General features: G+C 36.5%; 2 pseudogenes; one reads left to right on the top strand and one right to left on the bottom strand.

Moving 5' to 3' along the window:
- Window positions 1–10704: 10704 nt before the first annotated feature.
- LOC132152502 (protein mab-21-like 3) lies at window positions 10705–18900 on the bottom strand (annotated as a pseudogene).
- A 480-nt stretch (window positions 18901–19380) lies between these two features.
- LOC132153279 (dnaJ homolog subfamily C member 28-like) lies at window positions 19381–21935 on the top strand (annotated as a pseudogene).
- Window positions 21936–22599: the final 664 nt, after the last annotated feature.

The following is a 22599-nucleotide window of genomic DNA, read 5'->3' as shown; positions in this document are numbered from 1 at the left end:
ATTATTATTTTATTATTATTATTATTATTATTACATGACTTTTGAGCAATACGGTGTCATAATTTTATAAGAATAATAAAATTATGTAGGCTATTTTATGATGCACAAAAATAACTAAATGATTAAAGAGGTATAAGGAATGATAACCATAAAACATTTATAAAAATACAGTAATGAACAAAAAATACTGGAAAAAAAGATAACACACACAGACACACAGGCGCGGAATAATGTATATTTAATAGGTGTGCAAAAATTGCAGATCTTATTTTTTTAAACATAAATCTTTCCCTATGTTTAAACGATTAATTAAACAAAACGAAAACAAAAATCTAATGCTTTTTTTCATTATTGTTTGGTTTTTCCTCCCTTGCATGTTTTACACTGATTGTGAGGAAACCATGACGATGTGGGAAACCAAGAAACGCGTCAGGAAACCTCAAGTGGCTAAAAGATAATACAGTCCTGCTGTTGATCTGTATACTGTGGAGCCAAAGAGGGGCTGTCCTGCAGTCCTGGACTCGTCCTATAACATTCTAAGTATTATGCAACGTCAGAATTGTTAGCTTATGTCTAAATACTATTGCATGTTAAAGCCGTTGCTCTGTAAATCTGAAAGCTTAACATGAGGTCTTAGAACCTATTATGCAAGAGCTTTGGCAGTAATCTGTGTATATAGCTAAGCTGCGCTTTTCTGACACCAAACATTCTTAAATGCCTGAGAAAAATCAGTTCCACACAAGAGAATGAGCTGCGGATGATTTGAAGTGAGGCCATTTTGACGAGTTTTCCAATTTCATTTAATGCATTGCTTTTATTTTGTGTGTAAGCCTGTGATTACAAATGGTTCTCTGTGTTGTTTTATCTGTTTATGCCAGAAGGACACAGATGCTACCTTAGACAAATGCATTGTAATTCCCCCCTTTCAGTCCCTTTGATCTAATACAAATCCATTAAATGTATTTCTCTTGTTGGGCCATATCAAAGACCTGCTGTTCTTTCTTGATCTCCGTCTAGGTCGCATTCACCCTCTCCCCATTTCAGATGTCTTTAGAAATCCAAATTTAGACCACACACACACACACCTTTTTAAATGGATCCTATACAGTAAAAAAACACAAATGTCTCATGCTATGGACAAGGTGTCAGATAACACCATCCACCTGCACTAAGATACAATGGCCACTGTTACGTTCTGTCATTTGATGGACAAGCCATTTCTTCTTTCCTAGAAGAGCACCAGTGCTACTGGGCATTATGTCTGAGATCGAATGACCTCCCTTTACTGATGCCGTTTTGTAATGATGTGTCAAATCCTGTCAGACAATAAGAAAATGAATTACTGGGGATGTGACCTGACCCATGACAGCAAAGAGAATGACACTTCATATTAACATGGCATATCAAACATCTGGTTTGACAAAATGCATCTTTATAAATGCAAAACAGATGCTTAAATCTGCATATAGTGGAAATACTATTTATTTTTAATTTAATATACAATGGGAAAGAGACAACGTTGCATCAAAGGCATAAATATGTTGAGTGGCTTTATGATTTTGGATACAAAATGTCAGTATTGAATTTTATTGCTAGTTTCATTGTAAAAGTATCCTATTAAATTTACAGTGGATAACTGGCTGTATTGAAAAAAATAATACTGTACGAAATAAAGAAATATGGTGACAATGTTTAAGATTTTACAGGATACCTGTATATATTACAGCTATAAATTTGTAATTTATGCTTTTAATAAAAAAATAAAAAAAAACTGTATTTTACATAATTAGATTTTACATTCAATTTATAATTTAATAATGACAGAATATTAATTTTGGGTAAACTACACTTTTTTTATTAACTAATAAGTTCAGTATTAACTTTATATCAGATGTTTCACCAAACATACTGAGGTAATAATAGAAATAAGAGAGTTGTTGACATAGTAAGTATATATAGAGCTACACAATTGTTACAATTTTCTCTTGGAAGAATCTGATGAGAAATGACTTTTTTTTTTTCTTTTTTACAGACTTTGACATCTTTGCATCTAAAATTCAGGAAAATAAATCTTCATCTCAAAAACAAAGCATAAACAAAAAAAATCTCTTCCCATATTCATCTCTTTCAACATTGGTTGCGTTTCCCAAAGCACTCACTTTAATGTCATACTCTAGTTATCATACTCCTTGCTTACTCCCTTAGTTTCTGTCTGTCTTTGTGTATTTGTAACTGTCAGTCTATATCTGTGTCAACGGCAGACACTTCATCTTTACGTCAGTCCCATTGTCACGCCAGCCCTTCTACTTTCCTCTGCACACAACCAAACTCCATGCATTTCTCTCTATCAGAGCACCTGTCACAGATGTCTCTCTGTCTCTTAGACTGTGCCACTCAATCTTGTCTTGATGCCGAACATCTTCGATTTAAGCCATTTGATGTAAGCTTTGTCTCCTGCTCTGAATGATGCAACAGATGTGGAAGTACAAACTCTGACTACAACAGACAGTCACATTATTTCCATTAAAGGAATATTTCCCCAAAACTGAGAATTCTGTCCTGATTTACTCACTCTCACATTTTTCCAAACCCGTAAGCTGTTATCATATATATATATATATATATATATATATATATATATATATATATATATATACTTTTATGGTGCTTTTATAGTATGTCCCAATTTTTATTAAAAACAGTCCATGTGAATCATGCACTACATTTCAAGTCCACCACATATGGCAAATATATATTTTCAGATATACTTTTAAATATATTTCAGTATACTTAAAATATACAAAAAAGTTTAAAGATATTTATAAATATTTATTATAAATGTTATAATTGTATAACCAAATTAAAGTTATTTCCTAAATATTATATTATATATATTTTAATTAACTTTGTTTTAGCATTTCCACACAAATATTTTTTCTTGCCCAATTATATATAATTTCAATATAAACAACATAAGTTAACCAAAACATATATATATAATATATATACAAAATGTATTTTAAGATCTGAAATGTCTTTTTTTCACCTTGCAGTACATTTTGTAATATATTTTGGCATTTGAAGTATAAATAAAAAAAAAAAATAATAATATATATACATATTAATATATATAAAATTCTGTCATTATTTAATCACCTTTGTGTCATTTAAAACCTGTATGCTGCATTTTTCATCTATAAACATCCATTCAAAGAAAAATGTATAATGATGTTGGATGTTAAGCTATTAAAAGCTCCAAAAAAGCAGAAATGCCATAAAATTTGTCTATACAATTTGTATGTTATATTCCATGCCTTTTGAAAACATCATTATACATTTTTATTTGAATGGATGTTTATAGATGAAAAATGCAGCATACAGGTTTTAAATGACACAAAGGTGATTAAATAATGACAGAATTTTAATTTTGGGCAAAAATATTATTTTGTTTTGTAGCTTAGTTATATATCTTGCTCTCAGTGGTAATGTTTATACTACATGTGGTTGAGAAGAACCAGAGAATATGTTTGCATTTGACATTTTTTATGGGAAACAGGGTTATTCCTCAAGCCTTAACATAATAACTCTTGTCACTAAGATGACAGAATGTCCAGGGAAAGTTGTCTCACACTGAAACCATTATGCCATCATCCCAGCAGGATGTTTCGCACAATAGCCCCTTTTCAAAGTGAGCGTGAAAGAAAGCGTGTAACAAAGAGTGAAAGAGAGGGTCACTATGTCGCCATCCAAGGGAATGTTCCCTCAGTCATTTACTGAGGCAGTTGCAGTGCTCTCCTCTACTTAAGTGCCCTCACTGAGCTCAACCTACCTCAAGGGCAATTCATGTTTAATAGCACATAATGCAAAATGTGACTGATTTTTATTGGATACCAGTCTTGTCACAGTAATCAGACTATCAGAATTAGGAGAGTAAAGGAGATGGAGAGAACAAGAAAATGTGAAAGAAGGACAGAGGGAAGATGAGTGTCTCCCAATCTATTGCAATGCATGAGAGGGTGCCTGGCACACAAGACAAAGAGCCGCTTGTTTCTTGAAATTCACTGCTAGTGAAAAAGACTGCATTAAAACACAGGGCACAACAAATAAACACAACTGGAGCTATATGCACAAAACAGGCCTAAAGGGCAGAACTTTCCAATATGGTTGAAAGAGAAGAGTGAGGAAGTTCAGTCTTTCCAGAAGTGTTAGGAAGACACTTGTTAAATGAATCCTGCATAAAGTTAATCCTAATTGAAACTAAAAATAAGATATTGCAATGATGACATCTCAAAAGTAAAAAGTCTCTGGCATGTAGACAGTACATACAATAAACACAATGTTTAGAAGTTTGGCATCATTAAAAATGTTTAATGTTTATTTATTTATTTAAAACAGCTATTTACAGTATATGTTTTCTGATGGACTTACTGATGCTCAGTTCTGCCGATGAAGGCGAATGAAGAGAAACATGCTGTTAGCTGGCATAATTGTGTAGTTATGGCATCTAGCAAAAGGAGCTAATTGCTGAAGCTAACAGGCTAAACACTGACCACTTAAGTAAAACACACAGCAGCTGAGTGAACTGTATCATGTATTTTTGCCAGGGGGTCAAAGTTTGTCTGATTAGCATTGGAAGCCCCTACTTCTAACTATTTATATTTTTTTAGTCAGTAGCTAAAACAAGTCCATTTGCAACGCACTTACTCACAGCTTGCACTGTTTTCTCTGTTTTCTATTGTCCTCTTGCATTTTCAGCGCACGTTTTTCCTGTTTGACACTGTGAAGCTGCTTTGACTCAATCATATCGTATAAAGCGCTATATAAATAAAGGTGACTTGACTTGACAAGCTGATCCCGCAGCTGAATCCTCCTTAGGAGACGATCCTGGGACTTTCTTGGATGCCCTGAAGCCTTCTTTACAAGAATTGAACCTCTTTCCTTGAAGTTCTTGATGATCCTATAAATTGATGATTTAGGTGCAATCTTAGTAGCCACAATATCCTTGCCTGTGAAGCCATTTTTTTGCAACGCAATGATGGCTGCACGCGTTTCTTTGCAGGTCACCATGGTTAACAATGGAAGAACAATGATTTCAAGCATCACCCTCCTTTTAACATGTCAAGTCTGCCATTCTAACCCAGTCAGCCTGACATAATGATCTCCAGCCTTGTGCTCGTCAGCATTATCACCTGAGTTAACAAGACGATTATGAAATGATCTCAGCAGGTCCTTGAATGACAGCAATGAAATGCAATGGAAAGGTTTATTTGGGATTAAGTTAATTTTCATGGCAAACAAGGACTATGCAATTCATCTGATCCCTCATCATAACATTCTGGAGTATATGCAAATTGCTATTATAAAAACTTAAGCAGCAACTTTTCCAATTTCCAATATTTATGTGATTCTCAAAACTTTTTGCCACGACTGTACAGTCGCCACGCCTATTAAAAACGAAGCATACAAATGAGGGGGGTCATAACAGGACAAAAAATAGCCTATTACTTCTAAATAATGATGTTATTTGATGTAAAAATCTTGATAAAATTATGGACCTCAGAGAACAGTACAAAGTAATATAAAAGGTAGTTCATGACACCTTTAAAATGTTTAAGATGTTTAATAGGTTGCCAGTGCATTATTGACAGAGCTGGACTAATATGGTCATAATTCATGGTTCTCGTAAGAACTCTAGCTGCTGCATTTTGGACCAGATGGATTTTGTTTATTAAGCACACAGAGCAACCAAATAAAGAATAGGTCATGAATGCATGGATTAAAGGGGACATATGATGCAATTTCAGTTTTTTCCTTTCTCTTTGGAGTGTTAAAAGCTCTTGGTGCATAAAGAAGTACATAGTATAAGTCGTTATAATCAGTAACTATGTTCCCACTGGATGCAACAACTGCCTCGTTTGTAATGGGTTTTATTGTTTTTGTCCTGTCATGCAGGTGTTCTGACTGGGACACACCATAACAGTATATGTTGAGGGGCATAACATTTCCCTCAGATGCTTGAAACATTTGGCCAATCACAATGAACTGGATAGCTGGCCAATCAAAGCACACCTTGCTTTTCAGAATTAATAATTAACACCTCTGTTTTTTCTTCAGAATTTAGCAGTAAGAAATTACAAGTCATCTAGTTTTTATATCAACTATGTATATGTTGGTTTTGTGAAGTACTATGTTTTGTCAGGCCATGAAGAAATAAATGAAAGCTAACACCATGTTTCCTGATGATATCTCCCAAGGGTAGCACGTAAAGCATGAAAAGCAATGGTCCTAGTGCTGAGCCTTGTGGTACTCCATACTTCACTTGCGAACAATATACATTTTTTTCTTCAGTGCTACGATTGCATGTCGGTCAGATAAGTATGATTTGAATTTGCAGCTTTAGCTATATGGAGTATGCACAAGACTATATAATTATCTGAGATATCATTGCTCTGCTGCAGAATTTCACTGCCATCAACATCAATTCCATGTGAGAGTATTAAATCTAAAGTATGGTTATTATGACAATGAGTAGGTCTTGAAATGTGTTGTATTACCCCAACAGAGTTTACAGCTGAATACCTATAAAAGCTGATCCCAATGCATCCTGTTAATTATCTACATGGATATTATGAAATGTCCTTCTGAATGAAAGATTTCAGCTACAACTAAAGAAGATTACAACTAAAGAAGAGACATATGAAAAATACGAAGTAAAAGACAGATGATTGAACTGATTGATTTAGGAATATGATATGAAGAAAAACTTTATGTTTAGAAGATGCAAAGCTCACAAATCTGACACACAACTATTATGTCACCTCAGGGAGATAAAACTTATTCAATTTGTGCTGAGAAAAGCTAGTCTATAGTTTCACAAAGGCTCCCGGCCTCAGTTTTCCATATACTTGCCCTGCATTTTCACTTCAATCATGGATTTCTGCTATGAAGAGACACAGAAAACAATGCTTCAAGCTGGATGTTGTATAACACTCAGTACTTCATGAAATGTTCTGGGTTGCTGTTGGATATATTAATGGATATGTTGGAATCGTATTGTCAGTTTGCAGTAGTAGTTCCTAAAGGGAGTTTGGCTCTTCAAACTGTAAATATAAACGTGTGTAGACAATGTCAGATGAAAAAACTCAAGACTTGTCATGAACATGCAAATTTTATGATTAATAAAAAAAAGCCAAACAAATGAAGAAGATTATTCTAGTCTAGACTCTCCAGTGTAAATGTACCTCATCCTTTTTCAGCATCAAGTTGATTTCATCATGTCATATCAGTCTTGGTTATGTATTACTAGTCAACTGACTATGTGCAGATTTCACTCACTAGTAACCCCATAAAACCTGGTTTAGGAAGTGAGTAGGCATAATGATTTTTGTGTAGTTAATTTATCTGAATCTTGCATTGGTGATCTGTTTGAATAGATCCCAGAACTTTATGGAACTTGGTCTATTTTAGTTATAATATCGGTTATTGTTTTGGTGAATGTCTGTTTTACTTGTGGCCCCCCATGACGTAATGCTTCCTCCCCCACACAATTCTATACAGTATGTTGTGGAGGGGGCCAGCTTCACGTGTTTGCCTGGGGCTCCTCAGCGACAGGCTTAGACCATGTCTACAGTATGAGTGCACTAGCACCTCACCATAGGGTGTGCACATGTAAATCGGTTGCCAGTCTGTGCCAGTAACCGGATGCTGCTTCATGACACAACTGAAGCAGCAGACACCTCAAGTCCTTTGTGGGAACTGCATTTTGAATACGCAAACCCACAAAGTCGAATGAAGCTGCACAAATACATTTCGGTCAACTGTTGGTACCAAACTTACCTTTGTGCTCTGCATTTTACCCATCCAAAGTGCACACACACAGCAGTGAATACACATGCCATAAAGACACACTGGGAACAGTGAACAGCCATTTATGCTGCACCACCCAGGGAGCAGTTGGGGGTTAGGTGCCTTGCTCAAGGACACCTCAGTTGTATTACTGACTACGTCACTATGTGGAAATATATGCGTAATGCCACCCAAATGTTCACGCAAAGAAAGAAGCCGTGGTTTAAGCAGTTAAGTGTTGAAGCAGCCATGTCAGGGAGATGCTGTTTGTATATCTATGCAAAAGCGCTTTATTTGGTATTCTGAAAGTAGATGCATTTAGGAATCTTTAAGACACTGGTCTCAAACTCAATTCCTGGAGGGCCACAGGTCTGCACAGTTTAGCTCCAACCCTAATCAAACACACCTGATCCAGCTAATCAAACTCTTCCGGATTACTAGAAACTTCCAAGCAGGTGTGATTTGGAGCTGGTTGAAGCTAAACTCTGCAGAGCTGTGGCCCCCCAGGAATTGAGTTTGAGATCAGTGCTTTAAAATTACTTAAAACAGAACAGCAATGCATTTTATATACGACCATTTCGTGAACCTAGGAGAGAAGGTAATTCTGACTTTGCTATGACAATCTTGTGCTTCTGAATCAGCTACTGTTAAGTATGTTTTATTAGTTTAAGTAAAAGTGTTTCTCAAAAAAATAGAATGTTAGAATGAAAGTTAATTTATTTCAGTATTTCAACTCAATTTGTGAGACTCATGTATTAAATAAATTCAATGCACACAGACTAAAGTAGTTTAAGTCTTTGGTACTTTTAATTGTGATGATTTTGGCTCACATTTAACAAAAACCTACCAATCTCAACAAATTAGAATACTTCTTAAAACCAATAAAAAAAACATTTAGTGAATTCCAGAATACTTCTGGAAAGTATATTAATGTACTGTACATGCACTCAATACTTGGTAGGGGCTCCTTTTGCTTAAATTACTGCCTCAATTCGGCATGGCATGGAGGTGATCAGTTTGTGGCACTGCTGAGGTGGTATGGAAGCCCAGGTTTCTTTGACAGTGGCTTTCAGCTCATCTGCATTTTTTGGTCTCTTGTTTCTCATTTTCCTCTTGACCATACCTCATAGATTCTCTATGGGGTTCAGGTCTGGTGAGTTTGCTGGCCAGTCAAGCACACCAACACCATGGTCATTTAACCAACTTTTGGTGCTTTTGGCAGTGTGGGCAGGTGACAAATCCTGCTGGAAAATGAAATCAGCGTCTTCAAAAAGCTGGTCAGCAGAAGGAAGCATGAAGTACTCAAAATTTATTGGTAAATGGTTGCAGTGACTTTGGTTTTCAAAAAACACAATGGCCCGACACCAGCAGATGACATTGCACCTCAAATCATCACAGACTGTGGAAACTTAACACTGGACTTAAAGCAACTTGAGCTATGAGCTTCTCCACCCTTCCTCCAGACTCTAGGACCTTGGTTTCCAAATGAAATACAAAACTTGCTCTCATCTGAAAAGAGGACTTTGGACCACTGGGCAACAGTCCAGTTCTTCTTCTCCTTAGCCCAGGTAAGATGCCTCTTATGTTGTATGTGGTTAAGGAGTGGCTTAACAAGAGGAATATGACTGTAGCCAAATTCCTTGACACGTCTGTATCCCTTGACCCCAGCTTCAGTCCATTCCTTGTGAAGTTCACACAAATTCTTGAATCGAGTTTGCTTGACAATCCTCATAAGGCTGCGGTTCTCTCGGTTGGTTGTGCATCTTTTTCTTCCACACTTTTTCCTTCCACTCAACTTTGTTAACATGCTTGGATACAGCACTCTTTGAACAGCCAGCTTCTTTGGCAATGAATGTTTGTGTCTTACCCTCCTTGTGAAGGGTGTCAATGATTGTCTTCTGGACAATCGAACTGGTTAGTGAACCAAACTGAGACACCATTTTGACGGCTCAGGAAACCTTTGCAGGTGTTTTGAGTTGATTAGCTGATTGGCATGTCACAATATTCTAATTTGTTGAGATTGAATTGGTGGGTTTTGTTAAATATGAGCCAAAATAACTTTCAGAACTTATGATAACTATATGCTATTTTTGTACAGGAAAAAAGAGCAGTGTGAACATAACTCTTTTTATGTTTAATGGGAAAAATTTCATATGGGTTTGGAATGACATAAGGGTGAGTAAATAATGACAGAATTCATTTTTGGATGAACTACTCCCTGATTGTCTCCTCAGATTCACTTACTATTATGACATCTTACTCAGTGAATATAGCTTGTTTTTTTTTTTTTTTTTTTTTTCAACAAAACATATCATTAGCTGAAAATGCAAATAATAGTGCTTTATTACTGACTTGTGCTATTACATCGTCATGTTTAATATGGATATTTGTAACACGTGTTGCTGTAATCACAGTGCCCTCTGCTGGAATACAATATAATTAAGGGTTCCTGTAGTATGTTATGAGAAATCAGCATTTTAAGTGCTCAAATATCTTATTTGAGCAGACCATGCGTGTCCAAAAAAAAAAAGGAAATTGATCATTTGAAAATAAAATACAAATATAAAATAAAAATGGTGGATTTCGGATGAGAAAATATTTAATTATTTGATTCAGCAATTGTCAAGTCGATCATTCAACAAAGTTTACGGCCTACTGTATATTAAAAAAGGAAAAAAAAAGAAAAAAACAACTGACCAAATAATTCTGGTGAAAATTTCAGGATGAGACAGACATAAGGAAATCCATGCATACTTACTTAAGCCAACCACAGCCTATTTCCATGATCATCTCATCAATATGATGCAGTCAGTACAGAGCACAGCTAACATAGATCTATGCCATCTAACCCACAAGTTTCTAATGAACGTATTTTCCTGGGTTGTCCATGACATTATTGATCTTCTTTGCCACATCATCAAGCTCATTAGTATTGCTATAATTCAGTAGGTTGTGGGATCGTACAAAGTAATGCCGGAGATAATGCTGGCTAACACACTTATGTAGCTTTTTCACCAGCCGTAATACGCATCCTCTGAAGTCTCTCCAGTCCCTGGTGCAGGGGTACTTCTCACATGTCCAGAAAAGCAGCATCTAAATGATGTAAGGACAGTGCGAAAGCGTGTAAACTTGAATTTGTGTACAAGCAGTATGATATTTAAAAAGCCATATTAACAGAAATCACAAAAAATAAGTGACAGAAAAGGAGTAGAAGGCTGTTTTGCTTGGGCTGGTACCTGTAGGTGGTAGGCAGTGATGACAGGTTTGCTTCCAGGACACCAAATGCCCTCCTTGAGCTGTCTGACCACCCGATAACACTTCCTGCGGCAGCCCCCATCCTCATCTATATTACTCATCAGCACTTGCTCCTCCTGTGAGTATGACAGCAGCCAGTGGTAGTTTGATGCAGCCATTAGATTGAATCCAAATGACTGTAGGGGATTTATTCGATTAAACATCATTGCATTTTATGCAAACAGTACTCAGACTTTTTCTGTTTATTTAAATATAGCTAATAATAAAATAATATAAAAAATTTATTTTTTTCCTGTGGTGGTAAAAGCCACTACTCTAGTCGTCAGGATCACATGATCCTTCAGAAATCATTCTAATATGTAATTTAGTTCTCATTTGTTGTCATTTATTATTGGTGCTCAATTAAAATTAATGGATATTATTATTATCAGTGTTGAAAACAGTTTTTGCTGCTTATTATTTATGTTTTCAGGATTTTCAGGATTATTCGATGACTAGAAAATTCAGAAGAGCATGTAGCCTGTTTGAATTAGAAATTGATTTATTTGAAATATACATCTTTTATTCATTATTTTATTCATCATTATTGTTACGTTTGATCAAATTAATGTTTTTACTGAAAAAAAGTATTTCTTTCTTTTATTTTTTTAATCTTACACCAAACTAGTAGTGTATCATGGTTTCCACAAAACTATTAAGAAGCACAACTGTTTTCAACAGTGATAATAATATGAAATATTTCCTAAAAACCAAATCAGCATATTAGAATGATCTATGAAGGATCATGTGACACTGAAGACAATTAATAAAATAATACAAAGTATTATACTCGCAAACAAATAAACACACACACAATGGCTGCTGAAAATTCAGCTTTGCCATTGCTGGAATAAATTGCATTTGAAAATGTATTAAAACAGACCACAATTCTTTTAAATTTAATAATATTTCAGTTTTTACTGTATTAAAACATTTTATATATATATATATATATATATATATATATATATATATATATAGTACAGACCAAAAGTTTGGACACACCTTCTCATTCAAAGAGTTTTCTTTATTTTCATGACTATGAAAATTGTAGAGTCACACTGAAGGCATCAAGTGCTATTTGACCAAGAAGGAGAGTGATGGGGTGCTGCGCCAAATGACCTGGCCTCCACAGTCATCGGACCTGAACCCAATCGAGATGGTTTAGGGGTGAGCTGGACCGCAGACTGAAGGCAAAAGGGGCAACAAGTGCTAAGCATCTCTCGGGGAACTCCTTCAAGACTGTTGGGAAACCATTTCAGGTGACTACCTCTTGAAGCTCATCAAGAGAATGCCAAGAGTGTGCAAAGCAGTAATCAAAGCAAAGGTGGCTACTTTGAAGAACCTAGAATATGACATATTTTCAGTTGTTTCACACTTTTTTGTTATGTATATAATTCCATATATAATTCCACATGTGTTAATTCATAGTTTTGATGCCTTCAGTGTGAATCTACAATTTTCATAAAAAAATATTCATAAAAAACTCTTTGAATGAGGTGTGTCCAAACTTTTGGTCTGTACTGTACTGTATATATATATATATATATATACAACCCGAATTCCGGAAAAGTTGGGACGTTTTTTAAATTTTAATAAAATGAAAACTAAAGGAATTTCAAATCACATGAGCCAATATTTTATTCACAATAGAACATAGATAACGTAGCAAATGTTTAAACTGAGAAATTTTACACTTTTATCCACTTAATTAGCTCATTTAAAATTTAATGCCTGCTACAGGTCTCAAAAAAGTTGGCACGGGGCAACAAATGGCTAAAAAAGCAAGCAGTTTTGAAAAGATTCAGCTGGGAGAACATCTAGTGATTAATTAAGTTAATTGATATCAGGTCTGTAACATGATTAGCTATAAAAGCTTTGTCTTAGAGAAGCAGAGTCTCTCAGAAGTAAAGATGGGCAGAGGCTCTCCAATCTGTGAAAGACTGCGTAAAAAAATTGTGGAAAACTTTAAAAACAATGTTCCTCAACGTCAAATTGCAAAGGCTTTGCAAATCTCATCATCTACAGGGCATAACATCATCAAAAGATTCAGAGAAACTGGAGAAATCTCTGTGCGTAAGGGACAAGGCCGGAGACCTTTATTGGATGCCCGTGGTCTTCGGGCTCTCAGACGACACTGCATCACTCATCGGCATGATTGTGTCAATGACATTACTAAATGGGCCCAGGAATACTTTCAGAAACCACTGTCAGTAAACACAATCCGCCGTGCCATCAGCAGATGCCAACTAAAGCTCTATCATGCAAAAAGGAAGCCATATGTGAACATGGTCCAGAAGCGCCGTCGTGTCCTGTGGGCCAAGGCTCATTTAAAATGGACTATTTCAAAGTGGAATAGTGTTTTATGGTCAGACGAGTCCAAATTTGACATTCTTGTTGGAAATCACGGACGCCGTGTCCTCCGGGCTAAAGAGGAGGGAGACCTTCCAGCATGTTATCAGCGTTCAGTTCAAAAGCCAGCATCTCTGATGGTATGGGGGTGCATAAGTGCATACGGTATGGGCAGCTTGCATGTTTTGGAAGGCTCTGTGAATGCTGAAAGGTATATAAAGGTTTTAGAGCAACATATGCTTCCCTCCAAACAACGTCTATTTCAGGGAAGGCCTTGTTTATTTCAGCAGGACAATGCAAAACCACATACTGCAGCTATAACAACAGCATGGCTTCGTCGTAGAAGAGTCCGGGTGCTAACCTGGCCTGCCTGCAGTCCAGATCTTTCACCTATAGAGAACATTTGGCACATCATTAAACGAAAAATACGTCAAAGACGACCACGAACTCTTCAGCAGCTGGAAATCTATATAAGGCAAGAATGGGACCAAATTCCAACAGCAAAACTCCAGCAACTCATAGCCTCAATGCCCAGACGTCTTCAAACTGTTTTGAAAAGAAAAGGAGATGCTACACCATGGTAAACATGCCCCGTCCCAACTATTTTGAGACCTGTAGCAGAAATCAAAATTGAAATGAGCTCATTTTGTGCATAAAATTGTAAACTTTCTCAGTTTAAACATTTGCTATGTTATCTATGTTCTATTGTGAATAAAATATTGGCTCATGTGATTTGAAAGTCTTTTAGTTTTCATTTTATTAAAATTTAAAAAAACGTCCCAACTTTTCCGGAATTCGGGATGTATATATATATATATATATATATATATATATATATATATGTGTGTGTGTGTGTGTGTGTGTGTGTGTAAATTCCTATGTATATAGATCCACTCTGTGGAGGGCCATCTCTGAAAAAGCCGGGGCCACTGAGCTCTCTTTGGCCAGTAGTTCATTAGCTCCACTGTAGGAATCAATTCCATCTCAGTTTGTGCCTCTGATGTTTCCACAGCAATACGCACCACTGAACCAACTGATTCCAGCATACTCACCTTACCTGTCAAAGAAAGGGGAGAAGAAACTTCAAACAAATGAAATGATGCATGAATATACAGTCCCTGACAAAAGTCTTGTCGCTTGTGTACAAATTGACCTGAAGTGCCGCTGAAATATATTTCTAATCAAAATTTTTTTTACAAGAAATGGCTCATTTGAATCCCAACAGCTTTTGTAATAATGTTTCAGTTCAAAACGAAACTGTCAAAAAGTATTCTAATATTCATAGCTTGGTAAAGCCCATTGAGTCAATTTTTGCAAAGACATAAGTGTTGTCGCCTTGTCATATGAGCTTCACCTGTGACTAATAGTGGATCAATTAGGTCTCAGGTGTGTATAAAAACAACCCCAGTACACTAGACATTCACATCAACTGCAACTAGACCTCTGCAAACATGCCTAAGAGTCACCCTGAGACTAAAGTTTTGATTATCAAGAGGCTGGAGACCAGATCCACTGCTGATGTGGCAGACACCTTCAATGTGTCTCAGCGTCAAGTACAGAGGATAAAAAAAACATTTGAAGACACTGGAGATGTTTTTGACAAGCCCAGTTCAGGCAGACCCTGCAAGACAACTGCTCAAGAGGACCGTTTGTTGGCTCGAAAATCCAAGGCCAGCCCATTTTCCACTGCAGCAGAGCTCCACAAGACCTGGTCACCTGAAGTCCCTGTGTCAACAAGAACGGTTTGTCGGATTCTGTCTCGGAATGGCCTCCATGGTTGAATCAGTGCGCAGAAGCCAGCACTAAACAAAAGACAATGGAAAAACTGTGTGGCATTTGTCAAGGCCCACAGCCTGCTAAAAGGATGGACCCTGGAAAAGTGGCAGAAGGTGGATTTACTACTGGAGATCTACTGGAGCCCGCATGGATCCTAGATTCACCCAGAAAACAGTGAAGTTTGGTGGCGGAAAAATCATGGTCTGGGGTTACATCCAGTATGGGGGTGTGCGAGAGATCTGCAGGGTGGAAGGCAACATCAATAGTCTAAAATACCAAGAAATCTTAACTACCTCTTATATTCCCAACCATAAAAGAGGCCAAATTCTGCAGCAGGATGGTGCTCCATCACATACTTCCATCTCCTCATCAAAGTTCCTCAAGGCGAAGAAGATCAAGATGCTTCAGGATTGGCCAGCCCAGTCACCAGACATGAACATCATTGAGCATATGTGGGGTAGGATGAAAGAGGAAGCATGGAAGACGAAACCAAAGAATATTGATGAACTCTGGGAGGAATGCAAGACTGCTTTCTTTGATATTCCTGATGACTTCATCAATAAATTGTATGAATCCTTGCCAAACCACATGGATGAAGTCCTTCAAGCTCATGGAAGTCATAGAAGATATTAAATTTGGATCTCACAGCACCACTACTTAATTTTCTGACATATTTTTGTATTTGCAGTAAATTTGTTCAATTTCTCTATAGGCGACAAAACTTTTGTCTTGCCAAAATGTAAAAAAAAAAAAAATCTTATTTCAGTGAAACTAAATTATTTCAGTGCATTAAACATAATTTGGGAGGCTTTTAGCTTTTCATATGAGCTATTTCTAACACCAATTGATTAATTAAAAGTCAGGTTAATAGCAGGTGTTTCTACAAAATAGATAAGCGACAAGACTTTTGTCAGGGAATGTACTGTTACACTTTATGTGCAATACACATTTATGCTTGTCCATTTACCTAAATAAGATTTATTCCTGGATCAACATCATTGTCAACCAGTCAGATTTTAGGGTTAGAACTAGGGATACTTATAGAGGCTTGAACAATTTATCAATCTATCATTTCATGAGATTTTGGCTTATTTTTTTTTTAAAGGAATGTTGATCCAAATTTTAGCATCACATTGTGTCATATGTTGTTAATGTGTGTGCAGAACTGTGTTTACCTTCAATGCATGGAGCCTGTGGGTCAAATAAGAAACCAGTGACTTCAAAAGCCTCATCATACTATTTCATTCTAAAGATTGTCTTTGGTACGGCTCATCTGTCATGGAATCTCCTCTAATAGCTGCAAACAAGCTTTTACTGATTTTCATTCAGATTATTCAATTATATATTATAAAAATAAAAAGTTTCATTAAAAATTGCAGTTAATGTGGCCAGTGTCACTAATTAACGTAAATATATAATTATTAAGTAATGCTGTATATTACATAGAATATATTACATTAAAATACATAACATACTTCTCATAAATTATGTTTTTGATTTAGATTGTCAATGTGAACTTAAGCAATACTCTATATAAATCATTATAAATTAGGGAGACACCGGCAAGTATTGTACCACTGTCTGCGAACACTCTTAATACTTTGTTTGTGGTTTTCATGCAAATTCAGTTACAGTTGCTAGTTATGGAAATCAATCAATCAATCTGTTATCACAGAAGAGTTGTATATCAGTAGAGTGTGATTGATGGAGATTTTTGAAAATTCATCAGACAACTTGTGAAAAATTGATTCGAAAATAGATTTAAAAAAAAAGATTTTTTTCTGTTTGAGTAAACAAGTGGACACTGTAAAAACTCTTAACTTGTTAGTCCGCAGGTCTTTATGGATGCCTCCAGATGCTCTTTGAAGACATTCACTACCTTGGATGGCACAATGTCACCCTCAATGATCATGCGGGCATCATGCCACTCCTGACTCAGACTGACAAAACTCTCCAGCTCCAGCCACTGGTGGAGCTTCTCTGGCTCACGGACTGGTGAGAGTAGACGAGACCCGCTCTGTGTGTAGTACCGCCACTGACGTGTTCGCCTCTCTTTGTAGCCCATCAGGCCCTGTAGGGGCACCAAGATCAGGAACAGAGTTGGTGTGAGCACCTGCAAAAATAAGCCAAAAATCTATTAGCATATACACAGAGCAATGAAAATCAGCTGTACAGTTTTACCATTAAAACATTTACTTCTACATGTTACAGTACAACAGTTAAAACAATGCCACCCTTACATTAAGAAAATAGAATAAATTACATATTAACAGTCAATATATTAAATGATTTAATATACATGAAGAGAGAACTGTACATGCACTCCCCCCACCCACAATTCCTGCCGGCCCGGGACTCGAACTCACAACCTTTCGATTGGGAGTCCGACTCTCTAACCATTAGGCCACGACTTCCCTTACATGAAAATATACAGATTAATATTTTGTGTTAATATATTACAATAGGTTGATTCTTACTTGGGCAATTGTAGCTTTTTATATATTGACAAATATGAGACAATATCTTTATGTAATTTAATATTAATCAAAACACTTCATAATATATAGATGTACTGTATATATGTCTGTATAAACACATGTATATATATATATATAAAAATCACATTCAAATTTATATTATGTTCCATGACTTGCTAGCAAGACATCCAACTATGCCAATAATGAAGATATAAGTTTATGAATATGTGTTCAGCTTTATTCAAACTCATACGTTGACTCATGAAAGGAAAATGAATTAAATAAGTGTTTAAATAAAGCTATTAAAAGTACAAATGTAGTGCAGTTTTGTTTTCATTGCTATATATATATATATATGTGTGTGTGTGTCTGTGTGTGTGTGTGTGTGTATAAATATATAGCCATACATGGTCAATGCATATATTGTAGTGTATTGAAAAATCTGTTCATTTCGTAAAGATTATAGCTGACAGTTTTGTGGCTTACTTGGATGGCGGGGTTGTATGCACATCTTGCCCGGAGTAATGCAGACCATTTTGACACTAAATCTGGCTGGTCCTAAATAGGATTGTGGACACCAGAGGAGTTACGATGTTACAACTGAAGCCATAATTAAACTGCAGTTATTCATTGTATAATAGACAAGATGCCTACATGAAGTATTACTTTGAGGCTGGCATTATGAACTCAAGAGTTCGCAGTGGACTGGAAACGAGCATCCTTTGAGCTGACCACAGCTGTAAGATCTTTGATGATTTTCTGCACATTTTCTACAGACTTTGAAACCTGACAATGCCTGAGATCCACCTGACAATAACACATTCGACCACCATTAACATAGCAGAACTAAACATCTTGTAAACAAGCCAAACAAATCACTCTTGTCTTTGACCTTTCTGAATAAAAAAAATAAATAAATAAATACTTCAAGCTATATAATTATATATATATATATATATATATATATATATATATATATATATATATATATATATATATATATATATATATATATATATAATAGAATAATAAAATAAACACCATAAATCAGTTAAAGTACTTTAGTCCAGTTTAGGTTTCAATACCCATGGCAACATAAATAGGTCACCTGATTTTGCAAATAGTTGTCCAGATCTTCATCTGTGAAGTTGATCATTTTGCAGTCTATCCTTAGAATCAGTTCTTTTTTGAATGCTATTTTTAAGCCTGCTTTTCACCTGCACAGCTAGATGTAAGGATTTTTGTGGCCTTTTTGTGGTTCTTTTGTGTCCCCGTGTACGAGTGACACAGATTGTGCCAGGGAAAAGCACTTCAGCGGCGACCCATAGATCTCACAACATTGATTTCTAAGATGCTAAAAAGCTCTCATGGTCCTCTGGGCAAACGAGTTCACCAATTGCTTACTCACATGGCAGATCACATTCATAGAGAAATTTAAATGTAAACATCTGTTTAATGTTAATAGTGGAATATACAAACATGCATTTGGATCTCACTTCTTTCTAAATTATACCTTTATGTCAGTCTGAATATATCCAATTAATATAAACTAATTTCAGAAACAACATCAAATAGAGGCCATTTTATATATGAGATTATATATAATTATATCCAGCCCTGAGGTCTGAAATTGGGGATGCACATTGGAGTCCAAAAATGTAAGATCAATTTGAAACCTGGATTTATTATATAAAAAATAAATAAATAAAATAAACAAATTCAAAAGCCTGGGAATTAGAAATTAATTCTGAAAATAAAGGTTTTAAAAAAAAGTAAAAAGCATACAAATAAATAAATAATTCTAGAGTTCATGGACTGACATACCGCAAAAGATGGATGAACAAAAGACCTCTGAGCATGTCATAAATTCATTCACCAAAATTCACTACATGTGCATATAAATTGGTTGGGTTCTAAAACAGTCAAATTTAGGAAAGCTCATGTGAACGCAAAATGGAATAAGACTTGCAATCACTTTCAGGCCACACATTAACACACATTAACCTTGTCAAAGATGGAGAAAAAGTGAGCGTCTTTTGGGTCTGGCTAATTAATTGTAATACCAATTCATTAACATTATATATATCACTTATGCAATTAGGTAGAGACAATTATAAACTCTCCTGTGCGCGCGCACACACACACACCAACCTGAATGGTTTGCTGATCTTGCAAGTCTCACAGAACAGGCAGACTTTCACCTTACTGTGCAAAGAGAATAGCAGCAGTTATATATTGCACAGTGGATGTAACAGTGAATTTTCAAATTGAATGTTTTAAGGTGAAAGAAGCCAAAGCTATGAACGTTCCTGCATTGTGGCTGTTAAGATTTGTCGCCACCTAAAGGACAAATTCTATAACGCGCTTTGCACTGAAAACAGTGACCACCACATTTCCCCGCATTAATATGTAACAACAAACCCCAGTGCACATATTCAAAACAGTGTTATTCATAACACAAAGACATGCTTACATAGCTCACTCTGCAGTGGAGAAATCCTAGCTAAATCAGTGAGGAATTGTTTGCTATATATTGTTTGTGTTGTATTTATTCCGCATTATCGAAAGTGTTCATGTTTGATATGCAGGCTAGTTTGGAACATTAGCTTTTATGCTACTACACACTTAACACACTGGAGTATTTTGTGGGTAAATCATCATCAAACATGTCTATTATAATCATTTAGAGACACTACAGCCCACGAGATATTAACTGATAAAGCTGTGTAAGATCTGACGTAGCAAGAAACGAATATGATCGAAGTCATAAACAAAATGGAAATACAAATGAGCCCTTATTCGATTGGCATTTTTTCCCGCCAAAATAAAAGCGCGATCTTTTGAAACTGCAAAGAAAGCCATATTAGTGGTGTAATTTTACAGTTGTATTTTAATTTGTAATTTTACAATTTTACATCTTTCTTTCTTGAAAGTATTAGTAAAATTAGCACTTTAATACTTTACAGGTAAAATATTTCACAAAAATAATTTTGAAAAGCTTCAATTTCTAAAGCTTAAAAAATTCTAAATATCTATAGTATTTTGACACTTTCTGGTGTTTGGTTTGATAATTTATTTCTAAAGAAGTGAAGAGTTACTCAAATGTAATTGTAATTCAACTCAGTTTAGCTTTATTTTGTAATTTCCTTAAATTTGATTTGCTCTTTGCATATTTAGGCACAATGAGCCGCTGGATGTTGTTACGGTTGCACAACGGGGACCTCCACAGATATCTCTCTGCCTCTGTGCTGCTGTTCCCTCAGCCTGTGAGCTCTCAGTCCTCCATGGAGCTATTTGCTTGAGAGTTACTGTATACTGCAGCTGTCTGATGATGGAGCCAGCGACCCCGCAGAGGATAAGGAAGCTTACCTACGCATGGCCAAGCTCTACCACCCAGATTCCGGTGCTCCCCCGGCAGACGCAACTCTGTTTTCCCGGATAGAAGAGGCCTATCGGCTGTTATTGCCCACCTTGCCCGGCAGAAGTCAGCTTCACAGTGTACCCAATCGATGGAGGAAGAAGAGGAAGATAAAGTTAAAGGTAATGCCCCTCAACACAGACATTACCTCAGTTTTGAAGGCATTGGTTTTGGCACTCCAAGCCAAAGAGAACAACAGTACCGACAGTTTCGTGTGGATCAAACACACCGACCAGGTCCTGGAGTATCGACAGAAGGAGATGGAGAAGGCAGCAGCAGATGAAGGAGCCATGGTGACCCGAGATGCATGTTTATGCAGCAAGCAGATCAAAATCACTCAGTTTGGCAGTGGAAAGGTTTGTTGAGGACCTCATTATATGGACCCCATGATGCACAACCTCAACAGAATCCGCACTGACAATGGTTACCAGCCTGAATGGATCATGGCACAGAAAGAGATCAGGGAAACCATTGCCAGAATGAGGGAGAGGTTACAGGAGGTCAGGGCAAGGCTGGGATATCCCATGAGACATCCAGAAACCCTTCAGTGATAGGAGCACTGCGCTGCGTTTGCAGATGAACTGGGGAAACTCAACAAGAAAGTGGACAATTTCAACCTGATTGTGCCTCTCATGAGCAGGCAAATGGTGTATTACAGCCTGAAGAGAGAGCTGGAAATAATACTGAAAACTGATCAGCTCCTCAGGCAGGAGGGCAGAGTAATTATTGTTTCTGTGGAGCTGGAGGAAAACTTGCCTCATTGTCATTCATGATCAAGCATGTGAGGTATTCTTGGAAAACCTTATTAGACTTCTTAAACATTCCATGACCTTATAAATGCCAATTGAACATGATTATTTCATGGCAACAGATAAAACACTGATCCAACAAAATCCCACAACTGCTCAAGGTTTGTGTTTGTTGGGACATTGTGAACTAGCCTTAAAACTGCAGCTGAGATGAACCTGTGGCATTTATAAAACAAAACCGACTGCAGAATTCAACTGTTTGATTTATTTTTGACATAATTGAACAATGGTGAATCATATATATATATATATATATATATAATTCAATAAAGCAGAAAATCAAACACAGAAATGACAGAAGTTACTGACAGTAATCTAGGCCTGCTCCTGCTCTCTTCCACTGTAGGCCGGAATGTGTCCGAGAGCAGCTGGGTTGCTGATGACCACAGGAGATGCTATACTAGGCCAGTCTTTAGCTATATACTGATGATATGGATCCTGTGAGTTCTCCACCTTCTTTGAGCGAATATAGCTGAACATGATGCCAAAGGTAAAGAAACTAAAGAGTCCCACCATCAGACAGATGTAGATCATGCCTTGACCTTTATCTTGGACTGGAGCTCCACTCAGATGGACAGGTGGATGATGTGGCGGCGCGTACGGAGCAGCTCCCACCAGCCATGTCTCA

This window comes from Carassius carassius, chromosome 11 (genome assembly GCF_963082965.1).
Source record: "Carassius carassius chromosome 11, fCarCar2.1, whole genome shotgun sequence".
In the NCBI taxonomy this organism is placed as follows: Eukaryota; Metazoa; Chordata; class Actinopteri; order Cypriniformes; family Cyprinidae; genus Carassius; species Carassius carassius.
Note: the sequence above shows the minus strand (reverse complement) of the source record. Positions and strands in the feature narration are given on the sequence as shown.